Source organism: Pinus tabuliformis, chromosome 2_2 (assembly GCF_031772625.1).
Source record: "Pinus tabuliformis cultivar Carrire ecotype Pingquan chromosome 2_2, CPIR1, whole genome shotgun sequence".
NCBI lineage: Eukaryota > Viridiplantae > Streptophyta > Pinopsida > Pinales > Pinaceae > Pinus > Pinus tabuliformis.
In genome coordinates, this window is record NC_142300.1 from 70,478,965 (window position 1) to 70,503,397 (window position 24,433).

Consider the following 24,433-nt stretch of genomic DNA (forward strand, 5'->3'; position numbering starts at 1 on the left):
ATATTATTATTGTTAGGTCGGCTGGATTATATTGTCACTCCTTAGTCTCCTATATATAGAAAGGAGGTTTTTTCATTTGAATCATTCAAGAATTGTTCATTTATGTAATGTAAAGGAGGTTGCCCCCTCAAAGAGGTTGAATTCTAAGGCGTTGATCTATCTTTTCTATCTTTTCTTGAGCTGGTTTCATAACATTGTTCCTGTTCGACTATCATAACATTTCTGTGTTCAGAGACCTACAGTGAAGAGAGCCTCCTCGAGTAGATTGAGATTTTAAATTTGGGGATCTGTCTGTGGAGTTAGTTTTATCAAAATGAGTGGTCGTAGGCATATGTGTTTTTCAGCTTCTGCCTTTCTGTCCTTTCTGCATTTTCTTCATCCAACTGCAGCGAGAGGAAGTGGGTTTGTGAAGACAGAGGGCACCCATTTTTCTATCCACAGGTATCCTTTGTTTGTGAATGGGTTCAACTCATACTGGTTAATGACTGTGGCAACATATTCAACACAGAGAAATAAGGTTACCTCTGCTTTTGAGCAAGCTGCAGCTCATGGGCTTAATGTTGCAAGAACTTGGGCCTTGAACGACGGCCAGTACAAGGCAATGTAGACTTCTCCTGGTGTATATGATGAACAAGTCTTTCAGGCCTATGCATGAGCCCCTTGCAATACGTCAAGTGTTCAATCCCTCCACCAAATTTTTGTTTCTTGGGTGTCTGAATGTGGTGGCATTGCTTGTCTTTCTGAATCTTATGCATGTTTTAGTTTCTCTGTTTTATGATGAAGGCCTTCGACTTTGTGGTCTCTGAAGCTAGGAAGCATGGTCTCAGACTAATACTAAGCCTTGCGAACAATTATGTGAACTTTGGAGGAAAGGCCCAATATGTGGGTTCACAAATGCTGGACAAAACCTAAACTCTGAGGATGATTTCTTCACCAATCCTACTGTTAAAGGCTACTATAAGAACCATGTTAATGTAACAAAGCATATAAGTGTCTTTCTCTATTTCATTATATGTAAACAGACCAGTTTGTATATAATAGATACACAAAAAAGTAATCAAACATTTGTTCATAAATGTGTTTTCCTGCAGACTGTATTGACTAGAGTGAACAACATTACTGGAGTGGCATACAAGGATGACCCTACAAACTTTGATTGGGAGCTCATGAATGAACCTTGTTGTCAAAGTGATCCTTAGGGGAGGACCATCCAAGTGACATAATAGCTTTTCTCTTTGAATAGAAAGTGGAAAGTGGAAAGTGGAAAACAATTGTAATCCGAGATTCAAACGAGAGTGGTGTCATTTAAGATCTTCTTTCTATGGTTGAACATCACCATCATTGTTAATAGCTCTTCTAGGTTCATAGTTTGATGGGTTCTATAAATAATCACCCTTCATAGTAAATAATAATTTTGATAATGATTGTGTGTATCTGTTATCAGTAAAAATAGTCGTTTGATCCTTGGTTGTGATGAGAAAACATGGATGGATAGAGGAGATGGCTAGCCATGTCAAATCTCTTACATCGATTAACCTTAATTAAATAAAATATTTTGTTTAAAAAATTATTTTTAATTTTAAAATTAAATTATTATTATTGGTTAAAAATATATTTACTTTTAAATTGAAAATTACCATAATCAATGATCTCTTTATTTCAACAAAAAAATTATTACTTACATCGATCTTTGTAACCTAAATCTACAAGTATTGGAGGGAGGTGTCGTGGCCCATTCGGTGATAATTGGGATAGCACTGGGAGCATCCCAAGTTCCATGCACCATAAGACCTCTCCTTGCAGCTCTTACTTTTCATCAATTTTTCGAAGGCATGGTTCTCGGTGGGTGCATAGCTCAGGTAATAATATATATAGTTGAGTAATGATATATATATATTAGGTTGAGTTTATGTGGGTGTTAGCTTGATTTGGATGGAAGAAAATTGAGTTGCTCAAAGAGTTTAGACATATTTTGGTAAGTTTAATTTTTCTAAAGAGATTTTCATTTTCAACTTTTCTTTCTAAATTTTGAACTTATAATTGAGTAGAGATTAAATTTCTTTAAAATAAAATTTCACATGAAAATAAAATATATATATTCAATTTAGCAATGATACTTATTTATTTATGGATTCTCATCTAATTTTTATTAGATCTCTATTTAACATAGCTCATCTTGATTTATTTATGGATTGTCATGTAATTTTTATTGGAGCCCTATTTAAGATAGATTATATTGATTTTAAATATAATGTCTACTCAAAAATTAGATCCCTCTATTCATATTAAATGATTTTAAATAATTAAATTTAATTTGATTATAAATTTTGCGAATATTTTAATAAAGGGTGTGTGTTAATAATGTAGAAAGAGATTCAGGGTTCCAACTACGGTGGTTATGGCGTTGGCCTTTTCAATAACGACGCCAGTGGGGATAGCAATAGGAATGGGCATCTCGTCCACTTATAATCAAAACAGCCCGACGGCTATGATTGTTGAGAGATTATTTGACGCGGTCTCATCGGGAATTCTGATCTATATGACCTTAGTTGATCTCATAGCCACAGATTTTCTCGGTCTGCGCATGGTGAACAGTGGCAGGCTTAAACGGTGGTGCCATGTCTTTGTTGGGCAAATGGGCGTAAAACAGAAACCTAAAATCGAAAGCACTCTCTTCAATTCGCCTCTTCATGTTTTCGAATCCACAATGTCATATTTCTAAATTCTCAATTACGAGTTACTGTACCATGAATCGGAGGGTGCTGAATTTAGGCTTATGTTTATTATGTGTGGATGTTTTTATTCTTAAATCGCTGTTGTTATTGTTTTGGGCAAGTAACAGGTTATCAATATGTTATGTACAAATATTTTATTTTTTACAAATTATTATAGAGGCTTTCTACACTATCGTATAGAAGTATAAATATTTTAATAATTTATTTTTTATAAAAATAATGGAGGCAAGTAACAGGTTATCCATCTGTTATGTACAATTTTTTAAAATTTTTATCTTTACAATTACAATTTCTTTTAATATTTTTTTAAGTAAATATTGATATTTTAAAATTGTATACATAATTGAAATAAACTAATATTACAATTTAGGATATTACATGTAATTACAATTTCTTTTAATATTTTTTTAGTGAATATTGATATTTTAAAATTGTATACATAATTGAAATAAACTAATATTACAATTTAGGATATTACATGTAATTGAGATGGATTACAAAATAATATAACTATACATTTTTTATATATTTTTATTATATTGATTTATTTATAAATATTTTATTATGTGTCACTTATTTAATTGAAATTGTGTGTTTTTATAAAGAGAATTGATCCAATTCTCACAACAAATATTAAAACAAATTAATATTACTATGTTAAAAGTTTATATACAATCTAAATGAATTAATATTAAAAGTTAAAATTGGGTATATAATTGAGATAAAGCATATTCTATGTTTGTACTATTTAATGTATTATCAATATGTTGATTGTAAATGCATATTGTTAACTATTTGTATTTAATATTATAAAATGAAGAAGCAAAAATAAAATTTGGTGGGTTATAGATACCAATAGTAAAATGGCACATTCACAATATCAATGTCAAAATATATAATTTACATATCACTCTTCATTGTCATCAACTTGATTATCTTTCTTGTTTGGAAGTATAACTTTATTGTTCTCAAAAATATCTTTTGATATCAGATCATGTCAAAATACAAACCACTTAACAATGTAACTCATTTGGGATAAAACACACTTGGTTGAAATATTTTGGGAAAACATAAGACTCCTTCGTTGCAGCCAATATTTTCTTGGAGTTAATAAATATTAGTGCACTGTCACAATCTTCCTTTACATTACTTTGATTAAATGTGTATAACCATTTTCTACTAAAAATAAGACATTGAAAATATGAGAATTTTTATTTCATTAAAATCTTGTATCTTTCCAAGGTAATCTAACTTCCCCTATGTTAGGTTTTGATCATGGTAACTAGCAAAAACAGATTGGTCAAGCTCAACCTTCCCTCCCCAATATTGTGATAGGTTTCCATCCATGACGTCCTCTTTGCAAAATTGATGTCCATATGCCCAAATAGATAGAAACAAACGGACTTGAAAAACATGTGAACAAAAAATGATGTCATACATATAATAACCCAAGCATTAATAAAAACATAATACATTTTATAATATAAATATGCATTACATAGCTACCACATCCAATCCTTATGTCTAGTGCCTCCTCTTTTATAATGGGTTAATAAGTAAACAATCCACATTTCTATGTGATCTAGTCAACCACCCAACTAATAGAGTAGTTGTTTGGAAAAAATTATTTTAAATGATTAGGATAAGTGTAACGCTCCCTACCACCCCCTTGGATCTTCCAAGCTGAGTGAGAGGTGTTACTTTCATTCAAGTTGACCTCCATAGTATCATCATGGAAATAGGGTCACAAAACTCCTCATTCCTCAACTTATTTAAAATTAAACACTGCCACCACCAATGCATCGAACTCATTGAGACATTTCTAGCGATATAGATTTTATTGAAATATGACACCCAAATCAAAATATATGGGCATTTCAAGTTTGGAAACTAAACCCTCTCCATGTGAGCAAGGCACTACCACATGGAACTTGCATGGCACCCATGTGGTTACTACATAGCAACCTTACCTCACCAAGGTCGTCCACATCACCACCATTCCATAAGTCATGTCATAAGTGCCTTGAACTTCTTTGTTAAAATCTTAACAAAGAAAGCCATAACTCTCTTAGTGGTTCTTACACATATGCTCTCAAGCCCGCCAAGGCTACACTAGGTGTTATCAACCCACTAGCACTAGGGTACCTCGACCTCTCAGAAAGTTCTCAACTAGATAGTATCTAGTAGTTTTGTGAGGCCCAGGAACACAAATGAAACCTTGATGATTCTCATCTAACAAGCCCCATTAGTTTCTCAACTTAGCTATCACAAAGCATCCCTACTCCATTGAACTATCGTATGGAATTTAAATACACAAGCATTCTTATGCCTTAGTAAGAAATACATAGAAACTGCATAGAAACTGCCATTATCCTGTTGATCATAGGTAATACTCACAAACCTCTATAGGCCTCCCTTATCACATAGATCACACAAGAAATCATACTAAATTGTGAAAACGTAGAAGATATGGAAACAAGAAACAAACTAGTTCCTCATTCTCTTGTTGTTTCATGCATACTCTCTCCTCCCTTCCTTTTGCATGCTCCTCCATCCACTACACATTGTTCTTTGTTCTTTTCTTTCCCACCACCTGACTCCTCCTATGTGTTGACTCTATCAACAAGGTTTGCAAGGAATTCTTTGGACTCATCCTCTGCTCATGAGCTCCATTCCCTCCATTAAAATCATACACATCAGGTCCATCCATCCCAATACGGATTTAACTGGTAAATTAAATGCAATGCATAGTTACAAGAAAATCCTCCTCCTACATACCTCTAAATTTGTGTCTCATCTCACCCAAACTTCATTTTCTATTAAAAATCATTTATATGAATTTGAAATTCATAATAATATTTACACGAGAGTTTGAAAAGAAGGACTATCAAATACCCAAACCCATTATAGGAACACCAATATATGTGTTCTTTTTTTAACACACATTATTTACATAATATTTATATATATACAACTATATTCATAATTACATTTACAATTGTATTTACATTTTCGTATGCATAAAAAAAAATGGGTATGATGCCTTGATTTTCTCAGCCATCTCCCATGTGGCTTCCTCTGGTCCAAAGTGTCTCAACTACACCTTGAACTACTAGACTACTTGATTCTAGAGTGTGATCTGCCTCCGATATAGAATTTACACAGGTGCCAACTATAATTCTGCCACTCGTTCTACCTATAGCACAAACTAATCAATTACATGATTAGCATCATACACATATCTTTCAAGTAAAGAAACTAGAAAACATCATGAACCTTCAATGTAGGTGGCAAAGACAGTCTATATGTATTTGGTCCTATTCTCCCCAAAACTTAGAATGGGCCACAATACTGTGGTGCCAACTTCACAACCCAATTTTTAGGGATCTTTTCATAGATATAACTCATAGGTTGACATGCTGCCATACTTTAAACTCTTTATGTACTCTATGTTGGTACGCATGGATCTTTTGTATATATTGAGACACTTTTAAATTCAGCCTGATGCTTATCATTTCATATTCCATATCTCCTAACATAACATTCCCAATATGGACCTTATTCAATCCAGCTAATAGGAGTGTGGCACTTCCGACAATAAAGTGCCTCAAAGGGGCTCATATTTAATGATTCTTGATACCCATTGTTGTAAGAAAAATCCACCAGTGGAAGAAACTCTTGCCACTTCCTTGGCTAATGCATGAAATACATCTTGAGCATTTCTTCCAGCACTCCATTTGTTCTCTTCATCTTCCAATCTATATGTGATGGTATGTTGTGTTAAATGCCAATTTTCTCCCAAGGCTAGGAAACAACTCCTTCCAAGAACTTGAAGTAAATTTTTCATCTCGGTTTGAGATAATCATCTTGTGTACTTCGTACAACCTCATAATATCTTTTATGAATAACTGAGCCACATCACTCAATGTATAAGTGGATTTTATGGACACAAACCAAGCTACCTCACTCAAATTATCTACCACAACCCTCGTTTCATCATGTTGCTTGCATGTCCTTAAAAAAAATATGATAAGATCCATGGAAATCTTTTATTTTTTCCATTCCAGAAAGGGGATTGATTGAAGTAGTCCTTCTAGGTGCTTGCATTCAACCTTTGGTTGTTGGCATTCTATGCACTTGGAAATAAAATTCAAGAACATATCTTTTAAAACTGAGCCAATAAAATGACCTCTTGATGGTTGTTAGCATATTTTGATGCCTTTTCTATCTGGAATAAGGATTTTTATTGAACTCATTTAACATGAGCCTCTTCAAATAACTCTCAAAAGGAATATATATCTTGCCTTTAAATCATAACAACATGTCCTCTAAGAGGGAGAAATTCTTAATTCTCTCACTTTTGGGCTTTTGTTTCAAAGCATCTTTTATTTGTTGGTGCCTCTTGTCTTCTTTTTCTTCCACTTTAATCTTTTCTTGTAGATTTTTTCGGTATGAAATCACTACTATTAAATGGAACATTTTTAACCTCTTTCCGACTGCATCAACGACTATATTCTCCTTTTACTTTACATATTTAATTTCCAAATCAATTTTGATAATTAAGGATACCCACCTAGCCTTCAAGGAAATTAAGTTTTGTTGGTCAAATAAATACTTTAGACCCCCATGATCCATCATTAAATGAGCTTATTTCTAAGGAGATAATTTCTCCAGACCTTCAATGCATGAACACTGATAGCCAATTCTAAATGCTGATTCACATAATTTTTCTCATGCTCATTCAATTTTCTAGATTCATAGAAGAAAAATTGGCCTTCTTGCATAAGGACTCCACTCATGCTTATTTACAAGAATCCGTTCATATTACAACGCATTTTTGGGGGTCTTCTATCCTTAGCACTGGTGCATGAGTAGGAAAATGCTTCAATTTCTCAAAACTTCTAGCACACTCAGATGTCCATAGGGATTTAGTTCCTTTTCTTTGAAATGTTGTGATACAGTGACCAATCTCGGTAAATTTCCTAATGAACCTCCTATAGTATCCTGTCAGTCCCATAAATGATCTAACTTCAGCTGCATTTCTTGGTGTTGGTCATTCCCTGATTTCTTTAACATTCTCTGTGTCAACTTTCACTCCCTCCTTTGGGACTATATGTCCTTAGTACTAAATCTAGGACTGAAAGAAATCATACTTACTAATATTTGCGTAAATTTTGTGCTCACTTAATAGTTGTAACACCAGAGCTAAGTGCTCCTTGGTTTTTCAGTAAATCAAGGTGTTGTTGAAAAATACCAATACAAACTTATCCAAGTATGGACTAAACACATTGTTCATCAAGCACATGAAGATAGATGGTACATTAGTAAGCCCAAATGGCACAACTAAAAAATAATAATATATGTACCTCCTTTTGAACATTTTCTTGGATGTCTTCATATTTCATGTGTACTTGATGGTACCCCGAGCTTAGATCAACAATTGATAACACTGTTTCTCCTCTTAGTTTCTGAAATAAATAATCTATACATGGAAATGAATATCTATTCTTAATGAAAAACCTTAGAATTTCATCTTTTTTCTTCTCAAACAAGACCAATTCTCCCCATGGTGACACACAACCTAGTATAACCTTTGTCTAGAATGTTTTGAGTTGTAGTTTCAACTCCATCATCTTTGGAGTGCTCATTTTTTAAGGATATTTGGATGTTCGCACTGTCATGGGAATTATTTAAATTAAGAAATAAATTCCTTACGTGGTGAAAATACTGTAATTTCCTCAATAAAAACATCCTCAAACCACATTAGGATTGGACATTCAAATAAGCCATTGCCATTATTTTTCTCCAAACTGTTGGTTATTTGAACAACAAATAAATTACACCCTTTTCAGCAGCACTTCCTAGCTTGCATCACTATTTTTCATCATATTGATGCGTATTTTCATTTTCCTTGTACCATAATCCTCTCACCACTCCCATTGAGGAATTGAAGTGATTTCTCAAAACAATTGACCTTCCTCTAATGACAGGCTAAACAATCAATCTTGATAAGAACATCATATGCACCGAATGGAAATAGATTGAATTGTGTTGTTATTAACATGTCGCTCAACACAAAATGGAACAAATTCATTAGGCATCCACCCACCTTTTCATCCCTATGTCGAATTGGACTAGAAAAGACTCGATGTGTGCTTCCTTTTTCAATGTGTGTTCTTTGACAAATACTAGATTAATGTAACTAGAATGTGACCCTATGTCTATTAAAACTGATATACTTCGATTAAAAATCATATCTTCCATATTAATAATAGAGTCTATATGATCATCTTGTATTTTTTCCATGACAAAATAAATTCTTGGCACGTTTCAGGCCACATCCATGATTGTCTCTATTTCCTAAGCATCGTACACTCTAGGGTGATTCCTCTATATCTGAGGACAATCCCACTGTAAGTGGTCTTCCCCACACTCCCAACATATGATGGGTTTCTTCCATGGACCATTCTCTTCTTCTATAACAATTTTAGATGGTTGGTCATGGCTAGCAGTAGTGACCAGCCTCACATTTCCACCTTTTTGGCAACCTATAGCATTATGATAAGCCTCACACTTCCACCTTGTTGGAAACCTACAATCTTCTACCCATTTCCTTTATAGATAGGATTTCCACTCAGACCTATATGTTGGCTTGTTCCTCTATTGTTTATAATAGTGTTTTAATTTTTTGATTGTGTCCTCAAATGTTTTTGGTTCATAAAACTCAATTTTGTGTTTCAACATCTCTAGTATGTTGCTAACACACCTCTAAACTTTTTCCTTTTCATCCCCCAGGAAGGGGACATACCTTAACAACTTTAGAATTTTTGTGGTGTATTCCTCATTGAACAATTACCCCATCATGATTTCATGGAACGCCTTTTCTCTATTGCCATAGTACCTCTCAAACAACTACTTCCTCTTAAAATTCCTTTCAAACTCCCACCAAGAAAATTCTTCCTCTTGAATGTTCTTGACATTCTTTAGGCCTTCCCACCAAATATCATATTTTCCTCTTACGTTGAACATGGCTACCCTTTCTTTCATATTCTTTTATTAATTATGGATTCTAAAAAGGTTCCTCATTCCTAGTAGCCATGCTTTTTCTTCTTTAACCTCCTTCATCTCTCCATGAAATGTAGCAGGAGTTTCCTTCTTAAATTCTTTTGGCATGAAGTCCATTCTTTTTCCTTTTTGAAATAGTGACTTTTAGTTGTAGTACTAGGCATAATCCTATGGATTCATTTCCTTCTCTTGGGAGTACTCGGAATAGTTCCTCCCCTCACAATATATTCACTTCCTTGTCGATGTCTTTTCTGGTATCTATTTCCATATACACTATCAGTCATCACCTCATGTCTTTCATGGTTTGAAGAACTTTTCTTGAACTTGTAATCGGCTCTCAGTTCATGCTACTTATATCCCTACAAATCATATAAGCTTCATAATATTAAAAGATTCACTTTGGCCTACTCTTCCTACACCTTCACAAGATTCTCATCGCTAGCCTTCAACTTTTTATCTCAACCCTTACAATTCCTAATGTATCCATCCAGTCAAGAGATCCTACCACTCCCCTCCTTTCTACCGACTCCTCCTCATGCCCATGTTGAGATCTATCAATGTTATACTACTCCATCCTTCTTCTTATTCCCTTTTCTCGTTTTATATTTCTTGATGGTATCTTATGTGTTGTCACACACACACACAATATCATCCAATCAATAATATCAATAACATATTCAGTATAACCTTGGTAATCTTATCTTAAGCACATGTCTATGATTTTATTTGAAACATAAAATTCCAATTCAATACCTTTTCCAAACTAGGTAAACATGTTAGAAAAATTATTGCAGTGAGTATGAAATCAAAGAATAAATTTCTATAAGCAACACATATAATATTCGCATTCAGCTACTACACTCTGTAATAAAGCTCTCTAACTATAGTATTCTAGGATCACTTTACTTATTCCTGGACTGATTTAGGTCCAAGTGTTGAAACATGCCCTGTTACAACTTTGTAATGATCCCTCCCATCCTCTTGTATATTCCAAGTTATTCCAAGTTGAGTGAGGGGTTGTACATTCATTTAACCCAACCTCTATAGTCCTTTCATGGAAATTAGGTAACAAAAATCCTAATTATTAAATGTATTTAAAACTAAAAATTGATACCACCATTACATTTGACTCATTGAAAGATTTCTAACGATATAGATTTTATCGAAATCTATCACCCTCATCAATATTTATGGCAATTTCCAGTTTTGAAATTAATCCCTGGCCATCCTAGCAAGGTAATGCCAAATCACACCCATATGGAAGCCTCACCTCATGAAGATGGTCCACATTACCACCTTTACACAAGTAACCTCATTAGTGAGAGTGCCGCATGCCACATCACCCCAAAACAAGCGTTAGACCATAACAACCTACCACATGATTTGCAACCATTCCTCGTTATAATGGGATTCAACTCTGGGGCCCTTTCTTACACAATATTGCTACACACAATGTTGAAAACTAAACCCTTGGTTTGTTCATGCCTAGCCCCAAAATGTGCCCGGTAGATTTCCTTCGTGGAATATGCCACATAAACTTGTGTAGGTCACACCAAATTGACCCTGAATGGGTTGTTTGAGACATTGAGCCTGAAGCTTCAATACTTCTATTGAATTTCCCAAACTTACATTAGGCGTTGAACTATGTTGAGCCCCACCTAGTATTTGGGTCTTTAGTCATTTGGTCTTTGAGATATTTTCACCAATTCTTTTCCTTTTCAGCCCCGAAACTCAAAATCCTGAAGTGTTGGGCCCTATTGTGCTGATTTGTAAGATTTCTTTCCTTTCAAAATTTTCTTGGGAGTTTTTAGGCTGCACTTTCTCCTCAGCTTTAACATTTCTTTTTCTCAATACTTGGAATATTTCCCCTCTGTCAAGTTCCTCTCAACACTTAGAGATTTATGCCTATCTTTGCTGATCTATCAATATAATAGAGAAGGATCAATGGCTTTATTATTTCTTTATAGGAAGTTTTAGGCTTGGGAAATGAACCAAAGCATCTAAATGAAGATTTATTTTAAATGGATGATCAATGGCTCAAACCATTTACATGTATGTTATCCAAATATTTCAAATATTTCTCAAAGTGTTGATTCCAATATTAACAACATACATTTCTTCTAAATGCTTGTGATAGGAGAAAGATGAAAATACTCGATAATGAAATATCGTTCCTAAATATTTAATTATCAAACATACTAGAGGCGTATATAAAATATTTTTGTAGATAACACATATATATTTGAGTGATGACAAAAGGTAATACTTTTTTGATGGAGAGGTGCCAATTTAAACAAATTGTTTAATTAGTTATTCTTAGTAATGATAATAACTTTGCATGGGCTATCAAGGAGATCAATACTCAACCTACCCTTACCCAGTACTTCTATGTTACCTCAAATATATGAAGAAAAACAAAAATTATTACATAGAAAAACTCACATGAATGTAAATACTGCTAAAAGTTTGAAGCTAAAATCCTTTGATTATCTTCAAAAAATTTAGAATCCAACATTTTTTCTTCGCCATGTGAAAGTATGAACCCTTCTTACTTCAAATTACAAAGCATATATAGAGTCTTTTCAAAACATATAATCTATTACAATTTTTACATGAAAAGGGAAATTGTATCCAAAATAGTTTCGATAACTCTAATTAATGTAACTCAAAATACAAATCCTTGAACTGATTTAATGGAACTACATCCTATTCGAGGATCTAGTTTCAGTTGTTGGTAATTAAATCTACACTCTTATCATTTTCTTCTTGTTCTTGCTACTATACCACTTGAAAACATGTTTTTTTCTCAACTCATAAGTTCAACAAGCTTATCCCACTAATCATCACATGGGCATGAAAATTTATTACTTTTATGTATGCCTCATATACCTCTCTATACTTTTCAAAGGTGGTCTTACTTACAAAAATATGATGAACCTCACGTGAAATAAATAAATCATTTTCTAAACCTTGGGGAAATGTTTTAACACAAACATTTCCTTTCACTTTGCCAAATTTTGAGTTTTTGTTTCTATACTGTGTAACTTTTGTTGGTAATCTTCCTGTTGGACTAATTGACCATGAGAATCACGTAATGATGGTAGACCTTTTTATTGAATAATAGAGAAATGTTTATGAAACTTTTTGATCTGAACTTCTATATTTTGACATTTATTTTGTAGCTATAGCATCAAATTCCTTCTTGTTAATACCTTTCATACTTCGAGGACTACATCTGTCCTATCTTCAATCCCCATGTCTTCAAGATCCTCCATGTTTTTGGAATTTAGGACCTTGATGATTCTAGTTGCTTCTCCAAGTTTATGGTCGAGATTTTCTTTAATCTTGACAATGGCTTATTTTGCTTTGTTTACCAGTTGTTCATGTTCAAAAATGTGTTCTATAGATATATAAAACTTTCAAATAGAAGAATTAATATCTATCCAAATTTTTTAGTTGGCCTCTCATAGATTTTATGGATTGGTTGATTCATCGATATATTTTTCAAGTTGTTTTGTAAGCTTGAAATTATTTTGTACTTTTGAAAGGTATGTGTTGTCTGCTTTAATCTTATTTTCTTCTACCCTTTCCAATGATTATTTTAATTTCTCAATTTCCATATTTCTTAATGACATATCCCCCATTTCTTTAGACAAATGTTTTGTTGAATCTTGCTTGGTTGATCCTATTTCCAATGTTGAAGTTCCTACACTAGTTTTCTATTCTTTCTTCTTCAATTATTTTTCCATATCTGACTCCATTTTTTGTATCTGAATGTTTTCTTCAACAATCATGTGCAACACAGGTTATTTTTCCTTTCCTAACCACCCTACTTCCTAAGCTTGAGGATGCTATGTTATTGGCAATTTTAATTCTCAACATAATGCTTCAATGTCTGCATCTTTATTCTTGATAATATCTTGAGCTACATTGACATTACTGGGATCCAATCCTAATTTGATAACAATTTATTCTAAAACTTTTATCCTTGTATCCTTTGCTAATGATGACATATTTTCTAACTTTAGATGAGAATGAATATTATTTAAAGAAGCCTATAGTTTTGAAGTTGTTATAGCAGAACTTGTTAGAGGAGCATATATCATTTCACAAGTTTGTTTCTGTAGATCAATCTGATCTATGGGATGAATATGTTTCATATCAAAAGAGAACATTGAGGTCTTGTAATCCTTTACAAATTTTGGAACTGGGACCTTTGGCTCAAGAAATGCCAATTGAAACTATCGTCTATCAGGGTCTAGTGTAGACAATAACTTGTTATGGCTAGTAGAAGTTTGTTTCCATAACTTAGAATATGTAGCATTCTGAAGAAACGCATTGTTACACAACAATTTGTCACTATCTTCACTCTAGTCCTTCTACTATGTCATGTGTCCAAGTCAAACATGCTCATATTGAACAAATTCTCTCTTGTGCTGCCAATGACCCACTTTTCCTAAGTTATCTACCTCATCGCGACGATGGACTTAATATACACGCTGAAGGGCACTCATAAATAGTCCAACCGCACTACCAATGTAGAAGTACATCTGATTCCTGCGATGGTACGATTTCATGCCCCAGTGTGAGGTTACTTGTTATCTTTAGCGATGATCTGATTGGCTACATTGATCACTAGTGATGTCAGTGCTAAAGCTCAGTTATGCACCCGCGTTGATCCAGATTGGGTGAATTTGTTCCAACAGTTGGCCTTCTGGATGACTCTAGACTTGGTTGTTGGCATAGGTTGTGTCGCCCTTCCTTCTCTGGTATGGAAGTTCCGTCAATTTTTCTACCTTCCTTGGGGATAAGCTCAATCTTCCGCCTTTCATGGAGACTCCTTCTCCTATTTAAACTCTCACCATTGCTATGCACTGCTAGTTTTGATAGTTGGATAGTTGGCTAGTTGGTAAATTCTTGGATTGAGCAGTGTTGTTAGTGTTTGTGAGTTTGCTAGATAGCTGGTGTGAGTGTGACAAGTGTGGGATTGTTGATAGCTTGTGGAAGGTTGTGAAGTGCCCTTAACATTGTGTAAAACTTATGAGTGAGAGAGAAATTTGTGTGTTTGGGAGATCCATATTCAAAGAGTGAATGCTTGAAGAACATTCTGGCTGGATTCCTCTAAGAAGGCTTGCGACGTCAAGACTTTGGTTGTAAGCTTACTCTTATTTCATTATTAATACAATCAATGATGTTTTCCTTTGTCTTGTATGTAATTTACTTGATAGCTCATGACTTCTTGACTTTGTGAGTAATAGATCATTGTTGTTTTCGGGTTACGTGCTTTGTTCTATTTCCTTTGCATTGTTTCAGGTTGATCACTCATTAGGAGAAGGAAGCAGAAGCTAGAGTAGCATAATAGAATTCCATCAACTACCATTTGAGGTAGGTCTCCAACTACGACTGTTTAAGGAAAGCTATTGTTGATCTATCCTTGTTTGTGACTAGACCTACTCTAGGGCTAGAGGGGTTGCCTCTATCCGTAGAGGGAACACTTTCGTGCATCACAAATTGGTGACTCCACTAGGGAGTTTGGCCTTTGTTTTTCTCCTATTTGCTCTTGTTTTGATTTTGATTTGGTCTCTCTAGAAGTTTGCGGATTAACTGTCAGTCTTTTAAGTTTCCTGGGTTGATTTGGGAAATACCTCTATCTGATTGAACGATTGACTATTTTTGGTTTGAGAGTTTTCGTTCGCCTGTCATTGTTTTGAACATCATCATGGATTAAAATTTAGCAGTCGCGTTGTCATCATGCTCACCCTTTTGTAAGATCATGTGCGTCGCGTAATAATGTCACTTAGTCGCGATGGTTTTGAAAATCTGGCCATCACAGAGAAGTCGTGTACTTCTTTGCTGACATCGCTCTGTTGCTGCGGTTAGTTCTTTATCAGCACTAGTTGCTTGTGTATTACTCACACTGATTGCTGTAGAATTGATTTTCTCAATTCTGCCTCCTGAGTCCATTAGTCCTGCTGGTCCCTTTCTTTTTTCGCTTGCTCAATAGCTTGTTTTTCACTATTTATGGTTAAGGCACTCTTTTGTCAGCTTTGTTGAATGGATCTTGCATTTTCGCCTGTGTGACCTAGTTCGTCATTTCAAGTTCCTTGAATTAGTTAGATTGGTTGCTGGTTTGCTCAAGGTTCGTTTTCAGCTTTCATGTAGGTTTGATTGAGCCTTGCCCACTGCTTGTTTTTGGTTGATTGTTTAGTGACTGTTATTGAACCAATCCTTAGTATTGATTCGATTTCTTTTCACTACTGAACATAGATCACAATTGTTTGGATCAACTGGTTTTTTCCACACTTGCTTGTTGCTTATTTGTTTCTTCTAGATTTAAAGACATCAAAATCAAAAAGATTGCATTCATTTAGTGTACGAAAGTGAAAGTGAATTTTCATTTCAAGTTTGCATATTGGAAAGTGAATGATAAAATTTCTCATTAGTAGTATCCGTACACTTTAGGAATTGATGTCTGTATGCATTGAGTGACTGTCTTTGTTTGTCTTGGTTTTCTTGGTTTGGTAATGATCTCTCTACCCTCGCATATGTAGGTGCTCATTGAAGTAAAAGGATATTTCGCTCATTCTAGTTGCATCCTAGGATTTGTTGTATACATACAGTAAGGCCTGAAACTGAAACATAATTCAAGATCAACTCTAAAATGAATTGAATAAACCTAACAAAACATTGGAACATAATGCACACTATTTAGAGGTATAGTCTAGAGACGTGCTCTAGCGTCGTTAAACCTAGTCACTATTGTTTTCGCTCAAGGTTTGGTGATTCCTCCTTCTGTGACTCAATAGCGGTCTAGTATGGAATTGTGCTCCCGTGTACCGTCAAGTATATGTTGGGAGACCCCACTAGGTTATCATCCTCTATCCTTAGGAAGCCATGTTTGCCACCTTGCAAACCGTAACGCACAGAACATAGCATTCAAGAATATTGACTGTCGTATGGAAAGTCCTTGGTTTTCATATGACTACCAAGGTGTATATGTAGTTTTACACGTTGTTTGGTAAACATTTTTCCTAGTTCTCTAGAGTAGTCACTTTCGTTCCTTTTCGGACTCCCTAAAAGAAAAGGTCCATCTGAGCACTTGTCACTTCAGGCTCATTAAATATTCGAAGGCGACTAGTCATCTTTTGTCCTTTTCTCGACTCTTTAAAGATGAAAAGGTCAAGTTTTGTTCCTATGTCTTAAAATTTGTTCGGCCACGTTCACATTTACCCTGTTAGATCTTGTTTGCATTTTAGCTTGTGTAGGGTTCTTTCTCGTTAGTTTTCCTAGGATTTTTGAATCGAATCATCTTGGCGGAATCACCGATCCCATCTCCTATTCCAAGTGGCCAAGGGTCTCCCTCTTCTATTGCTCTTAAGGTACTGATTGCTAGCGATACTCTCCCTGTTATTCTGAGTATCCAACCAATTAACTCTCGTGCTCCAGAAGACGAGTCTTACGATATTCATTGGAACCCCATTTGGGAGCCTTCTGAAGAAGATATTCCCGGTACTCCTCCTAGTGTTTCGGTCCCAATGTCTTCTTCTGACATGGATGACACATCCCCCATCACAAGTGAAGAATCTGTTGTGACGAGCGGTGAAATTCCTATCCCAACAGAAACTTCACCCTTCCGTGTCACCCCTCTCGGTGTCACGCTACCTTTATGCTATAAGGCTTTGAGGGATGTTATGGGTTCTAGAACTCCCCTTACAAGTTCCATGTGGTCTCATATTGTCACTCCGACTTCGGAGCCTTTTACCCCTCAAATTCACAATGTGTCTGTCACCTCATTCCCGACTATTCCAACTGTTTGTGTGGCTTATTCAGCCCCTATTTTTGGTGCCATCACTGCATCCTCAGTTGTGACCATTATTGCTGGACCTTTGTCCAGATCTGTGAGTAGTGGACCATCGGCATCTACATCCGGAGTTGTTGATCCTACACTAAATGCCCCACCTTCTTCTGGTTCCATTCCAGCAGGGGGGGCATACGATCAATATTTACAAGCTCTTCAGAATCCAGATCCCTAAGATCTGTTTCATTATTATGATTCTCGAGGAGCTCATATTTATTACCTCAAACCTTTGCCATCTCAACCTGCGGTTGAGATCACGGTCCCGTTATCCGTTGCTTGGGGTACCACCGGTTATCATGGTGGCCAAGTACCCCCTGCCAATTTTCAAGGACCACCCTATCAAGGTTAGCTGTCTTACGCATAGCCCTCCAATGGATAATATTATTACGAACAACCTTATCCAGGGCAACCTAGAGGCCCACAAGGACAACCCTTCTAGGGACAACGTTTGGCCCCTCGTGGTTCATCTTTTACTTATTTTGGGCAACCTTCTGGTAATCCGGGACAACCTTACATACAACAAGGCCAACCTGGTGTCTAGCAAGGCTACCCTTTTGGGCAAGCCGGTTAGCCTTACATTCAGTAAGGCCAACCCACCATCCAGTTTGGTCAACCATCTGGACAAATTGGTCAACCTCAAATCCAATCAGGCCAACCAACTATCCAGTCTGCTCAGTCATCCGGCCCATCAGGACAACCCTCAGTTGTGTAAGGACAACCCAATACCCAACAAACTCAACCTTCTGGGCAAATGGGTCAACCTCAATCTCAAGTAGGTCAACCTTCTGGCTAGATGGCTCAGCCTTAGTTCTCTCAAGGACATCCATCTGGGCCTGCCCAACCCGGCACTCAAATGATCGTTTCCTGTCAAGCTCCACCTAGTTTTCAGCCCCAATCTAGGCTCTAAACCCAATCGAGTCCCCAAATGCAGGTTGGATCCCAATCTCAACCTGCTTATCAAGTGCAACCTGGTTCCCAGGCTTAGTTTGGAGCCCAGCCACCTTATGGTTTCCAGCAGTCCCAAGGGCAAACCAAATTTTCCCTATACCAAAATTATCAATAATTGTAGGTGAGTCCTTATCAGAACTACGAGCAACCGTATGTTGCTCCTGTAGGCCAAGTTGGTAATCAATGGAATGTTGGGGGGCAGATCCACGGTCAACCACCAAGTTATAGCTATAACCCCTATGGACAAAATCCCTATGGACAGAAACCTTCTGGGCCAAATCCGTCTGGATAGAATCAATGGGGGCAACAAGTAGTTGGCTGGAACTCTAGTGCTACCTCCTACCCATGGCCTTAGATGTCCTTTAACCCTCAATTAAACTTTTTAGCAATGTTGGAATCAAAACTCACAAATTATCCTATTCTTCATAATCTGTATTTGCCACCGGTTCCAACTAAGATTCCTGATGATTGTCCCAAGTTTGACGGTAAAGCTAGAGAAGATCCCCAAGCCCATGTCATGACTTATCATCTATGGTGTTCATCAAATTCGTGGCTTGATGATTCCATCCGGCTTCACCTTTTTCAACAAAGCCTCACTACCTCTTCTGCTAAATGGTATATTGAGTTAGCTCGTGGATCTTTTCAAGATTTTAACTCATTGGCTATGGCATTTTTAACTCATTTTTAGTTGCCGATTCAATATGAAATGGGCACACATCTCCTGACATCCTTAAAACAAACAACGGCTACAAATATCTCCAATCATATCCATGAATGGAGACGACGTCGCTATTTGATTAAGTTTTGGATTCCCAATCAGCTTCTGACCGACTGGTTCACGACCTCATTTGTTGATCCGATAGCGCAGGACATTGCTATGGGGGCATGTGTAACTAAAGAGTAGGCTATTGCACATGCTCATTACCTTGACTTGGTTTACTCCCAGTCCCGTACACTATATGATTATTTTCCTAATGCCCTGAGGCCTAGAACTTCCAAAGCTCCACCAACACCATCTGTTGACGGTGTCATTGGTTCTGTTAATCTGTCCTCTAAGAAATCTTCCACAAACCCTGGGAAGCAAAAGTTGAATGCTCCGAATGAAAGCAATTCTCAGGCTGTATCCAATTCTGATAATACTTCTGAGGTCAACACTGTCCAGTCCACCATGGCGGACAAAGTCTCGAAAGTAAAGAAGAAGGGAAAAGGAAAGAATAAAGATGATCAACCGAAGCAAGATTCCCCTAAACCTCTGCCAGGGGAAGGTACTAAACGCAAGCCTAAGTATCATTGCCTTATCTGTGACGAGGATCACTATACCAAAGACTACCCAAGGCGGTCTGAAGTTAGTCGTTTGTTGAAAGGTGCCCCCGGGACTCCTGCCATGCTCAAAGAGCATTTTCCCTTGCGGCAAATGCAAATGGTGGCTGATCCATCCCAATCCTCTTCCCCCTTTGGTTCTTAGCTGTTTATGGCTAGGAAGATCCATATCCACATTAGTACTTGGGCAAAAGAGTATCTGTCACTTACCGGGGAAGAGCCTGAGGTCTCCTCTAGCACTCCTCCATCCACTTCTAGTCCCCTCCATATCGAGAGACCTAGCACTAAGACGACCATCTGACCCCCTCCTAAAGGTGTACTCCAGAAGTCTTCTTACAACCCTAGTGCTCGTGCTGCTCAGCACTACAACATCATTGAGGACTTAGCCCAAGATCCGTCAGCTATGTCTGCTTTAGAGGTTCTCCATAGTTTCCCCTCTCAGAGGAAGTCCTAGCTATCGGCTATCTGCGACATTGACTCGGCCGACTCATATTTGATCACTTTTGACCTAAACTACCATATAGCGAGACTGCCTCACCAAATTTCCTTCCTTATCTAGGTCATCATCAATTCTAAAATGATTCATCGTATCATCATTAATGAAGGCGCTTCTACTTGCATAATGTATGTTGCTTATTGGAAGGCTATTGGTTCTCTGACTCTGAGTTAGTCTCCTCTGACCTTGGAAGCCTTTGATGGGAGAGACTCTCACCCTTATGGTATCCTCCAACGCTTGCCTATTACTTTGGAATGGAAGACATTCGAAGTGGAGGTTGAAGTCATTGATGGCAATCTAACTTACAACCTCCTTTTGGGATGAAGCTAGAAATATGCCATGCGAGTCGTGGCTTCATCTCTATTTCATGTCATTGGATTCCCTCATCAGGGGAAGATCGTCACAGTAGACCAGCTATATTTCTTCACCTCCTCCTCTTCCGATGGCAACGTGCCTTTTGTGGAGCATACCTCTGTTCCATGTCAGAGTGTAGGAGCTGGACTCTTTAAAGATCCCGCCCTTATGGGTGTTTTTTCGCTCCCACCTCCCAACGTCGCTCCTATTAATATGATTTCCATTCGCTTTGATCCGTGGCTTCTTCCCCTCGCTGATCGGATAGAATCCTGGGGCGATGAGATGTCATTGAGTCCTGCCAAGCTCAACTATGTCGAAATTGTCTCCGCATCGGCTCCACCCTATAAATCTGCTCCTTCGAGCAGAGCTCTCAACTCGTATGCTTATTCCCCTTGGCTTGGAGATGGTGCTTCTTTAGACCCTTTGAAGGAAATTTTTCCTTCTGATGAGGTGATTATTGAGACCATGTCTTTTGAGGAACCTCCTTGGTCTGATCATCACCATCGTTCCTCATTTCTCCCCGCCCATCGAGAAATGCTTACCTGTCTTGAGCGGTTTGCTCCTTGTCTCCCATCCCAACCCCTTCAGCCACCCATTCAAGTTTATCAAGTGTCTTCTGAAGGGAACATGGGAAACATCAGGCAAACTCAACCAATCGACATCTCTATTAAACCAGGGATTGTCGAACACATCCATGTTGGAGTAACTTGTACTCCGACAGAGATTCAGCTCTATACTGATCGTTTTCATGAATTTCATGATGTTTTTGCTTGGTCTTATGAAGAGACTCCCGACATCGATCCTATCATCGTGGTGCATGAGATACCTACATATCTGGGTGCTAAGCCTATTCGGCAGCGTCTACGCCCCGTGCACCCCTGAAAGGCTGCGACTATTAAAGCGGAAGTTGAAAGGCTTCTTAAGGCTGGTTTTATTTACCCCATCCCACTCACAGATTAGGTCTCTAATATCATCCCTGTGACTATAAAACAGGGCACTATCAGGGCCTGTGCTGATTATCGTGATATTAGTCGGGCCTTTCCCAAAGATAGCTACCCTACACCCTTCATTGACCAGCTCATTGATCAGTGTGCTGGGAGTGAAATGTACTCATTCATGGACGACTTTTCTGGTTATAGCCAGATTAATATTGCTCCTGCAGATCAACACAAGAACGCCTTTATCTATCTATGGGGCACTTTCGCCTATAAAACGATTTAAAAAATTCTGGTGCCACCTTCCAGCGCACAATGTCTTATGCATTCCATGATATTCGACACATTGTACAGCCTTACTTGGATAATCTGCCAGCTCATTCAGCCAAATGCCAGAACCATCCAGCTCACCTTCGCGAAATCTTTCTCCACTGTCGACACTACTGCATCCAGCTTAATCCACATAAGTGTGTCTTCTGCATTGAGTCAGGCAGACTTCTCAGGTTCATCATCTCGCGTGAGGGTATCCGCTTAGATCCCCTTAAAGTTGAAGCCATCCTGAATCTCCCTCCCCCTGCTTCTTTGAAGAAATTGTAGAGTTTGTAGGGTAAAGCAAATTTTTTATGACGATTCATTCTGAACTATGCCGAAGTGGCCAAAGGCTATACATGGTTATTGAAGCGGGATACCCCTTTTCTTTGGGATGCCACTGCCCAAGATTCATTCAAGCACCTCAAGGTTCTCCTTGTTTCTGCTCCATTGTTACATCCCCTTGATTATCATTGTGACTACACTCTATATTTGGCCACTGCCGATACTGCTATTGGCATGGTTCTCATTCCAGATGATGACGATGACACTGAGAATGTCATTTACTATCTCAACCGCAATTTACTGGATACAGAAACTTGATATGCCTATGTCGAGAAGTTGGCATTGGCCATCATTTGTGCCATCCAGTGCTTCCGCCATTATATCTTATTGTGTACCACGATGGTAGTTTCTGATTGCAACCCGATGATGTACGTCCTGTCACGTCAGTTACTGTGGGGCAAGTACTCGAAGTGGATTGTTATCCTCCAAAAGTTTGACTTGGAATTCACCATTGCCAAGTCTAAGAAATCCCTCATCTTTGTTGAGTTTCTTTGCTCTCTACCATCTCTTACCATGCCCTCTCGGTTAGAGGACCATATTCCAGACGAAACTCTATTCTTAATTAGCATCCTAGATCCTTGGTATGGGGATATCATTGTCTATATTTAGACATCCTCTTTTCATCCCGATGTGTCTAAGGATGCTCGGAAACAGATTCACCATTAGTCTCAGCCCTACCATATTATTGGGGACACCCTGTACTGTCTCAGTGCCGACTCTATTCTCCACCGATGCTTAACATTCGAGGAAGTTGAACGAGTTCTAAATGATTTCCATTCTGGCGCCTGTGGTGGTCACATGTCCGGATATGCTACTCCTCAGAAGGTCCTCCATGCTAGCTACTTTTGGCCCTCCATCTTCAAGGATTTCATTCTTGCCATCCGCTCTTGTCATGAGTGCCAAATCTACCAATGGAAGATGTGTGTGCCTCCCGCTCCATTGCACCCTGTTGTTACCGTCAGCCCTTTTGCCAAATGGGGCATTGATTATATGACCTGTCGCCCTCGCTCGGCCGGGGGCATGGGTATATCATCGTTGCCATTTATTATTTCACAAAATGGGCCGAGGCGATGCCTACACTATCTAAAGATGGTCACACAATGGTGCAATTTTTATTTAATCATTTTATCTCACGATTCGGAGTCCCTCACGCTATCGTCCCTAATCACGGAAAGCATTTCCGTAATCATATGATGACTGAGTTAACAACCCAACTAGGCTTGCGGCATGATAGCTCGACACCATACTATCCTCAGGCCAATGGCCAAGTAGAAGCAGTCAAAAAGGTTCTAGTTACCATGCTTCAAGGTAACATTGGCATGCACAAGTCCAACTCGAACTTGATGTTGTTCTCCGCCTTATGGGCCTACCGAACTTCTATCAAGGATGCCACCAGATTCACCTGATTCCAATTGGTTTACGGGCTGGAGGCCACCCTTCCCATTGAGTGTGAGATCCCTTCTTTCAAATTAGTCATTGAAATACTCCCCAACACTACTCCGGTAGAAGAACACCTTCTCTACCTAGAGCGGCTGGAAGAGACTCATCGACTAGCCTCTCTAGCTATTGAAACATAGAAGAAGAGAGTGAAAACTCACTTTTATCATACTGTCCTTCCTCGTTCTTTTGTTGAAGGAGATTTAGTCCTGCTCTATGATCAAGGAAATGATAAGCTGGGGGCAAGCAAATTCGAGCCCATGTGGCATGGGCCTTATATTGTAAAGCGTGTTTTACAAAAAGGGGCCTATGAGCTGATTGATTATGAAGGGAACCCTCTAGATAAGCCCCAAAATGGGCTTTACTTGAAAAAATATTATGCATGAACTCCATGCACTCTGATTTGTACATACGTGTGTTTTTAGCAGGTGTGTTGTGTGTGTGTTTTCACTTTTGGCTTGGTGTGTAGGCATAATTGCCGCTTATTGTGTCTTTTGCTTCTTGTGCACATGTCTGGTACACCTTATGTTGGTTTCATTGATGGTGCCTACTACAGTACTCACAATCTTTCTTCTGCGGCATGGGTGATCTATGATCCTTACGGTGAGTTAATAGACCTTCAAGGTGTTTG

The 24,433-nt window shown here is 37.7% G+C and overlaps 1 pseudogene; it reads left to right on the forward strand.

Annotated features, from left to right (window-relative positions):
- Nucleotides 1-313: 313 nt before the first annotated feature.
- LOC149191496 (mannan endo-1,4-beta-mannosidase 7 pseudogene) lies at nt 314-1,223 on the forward strand (annotated as a pseudogene).
- Nucleotides 1,224-24,433: the final 23,210 nt, after the last annotated feature.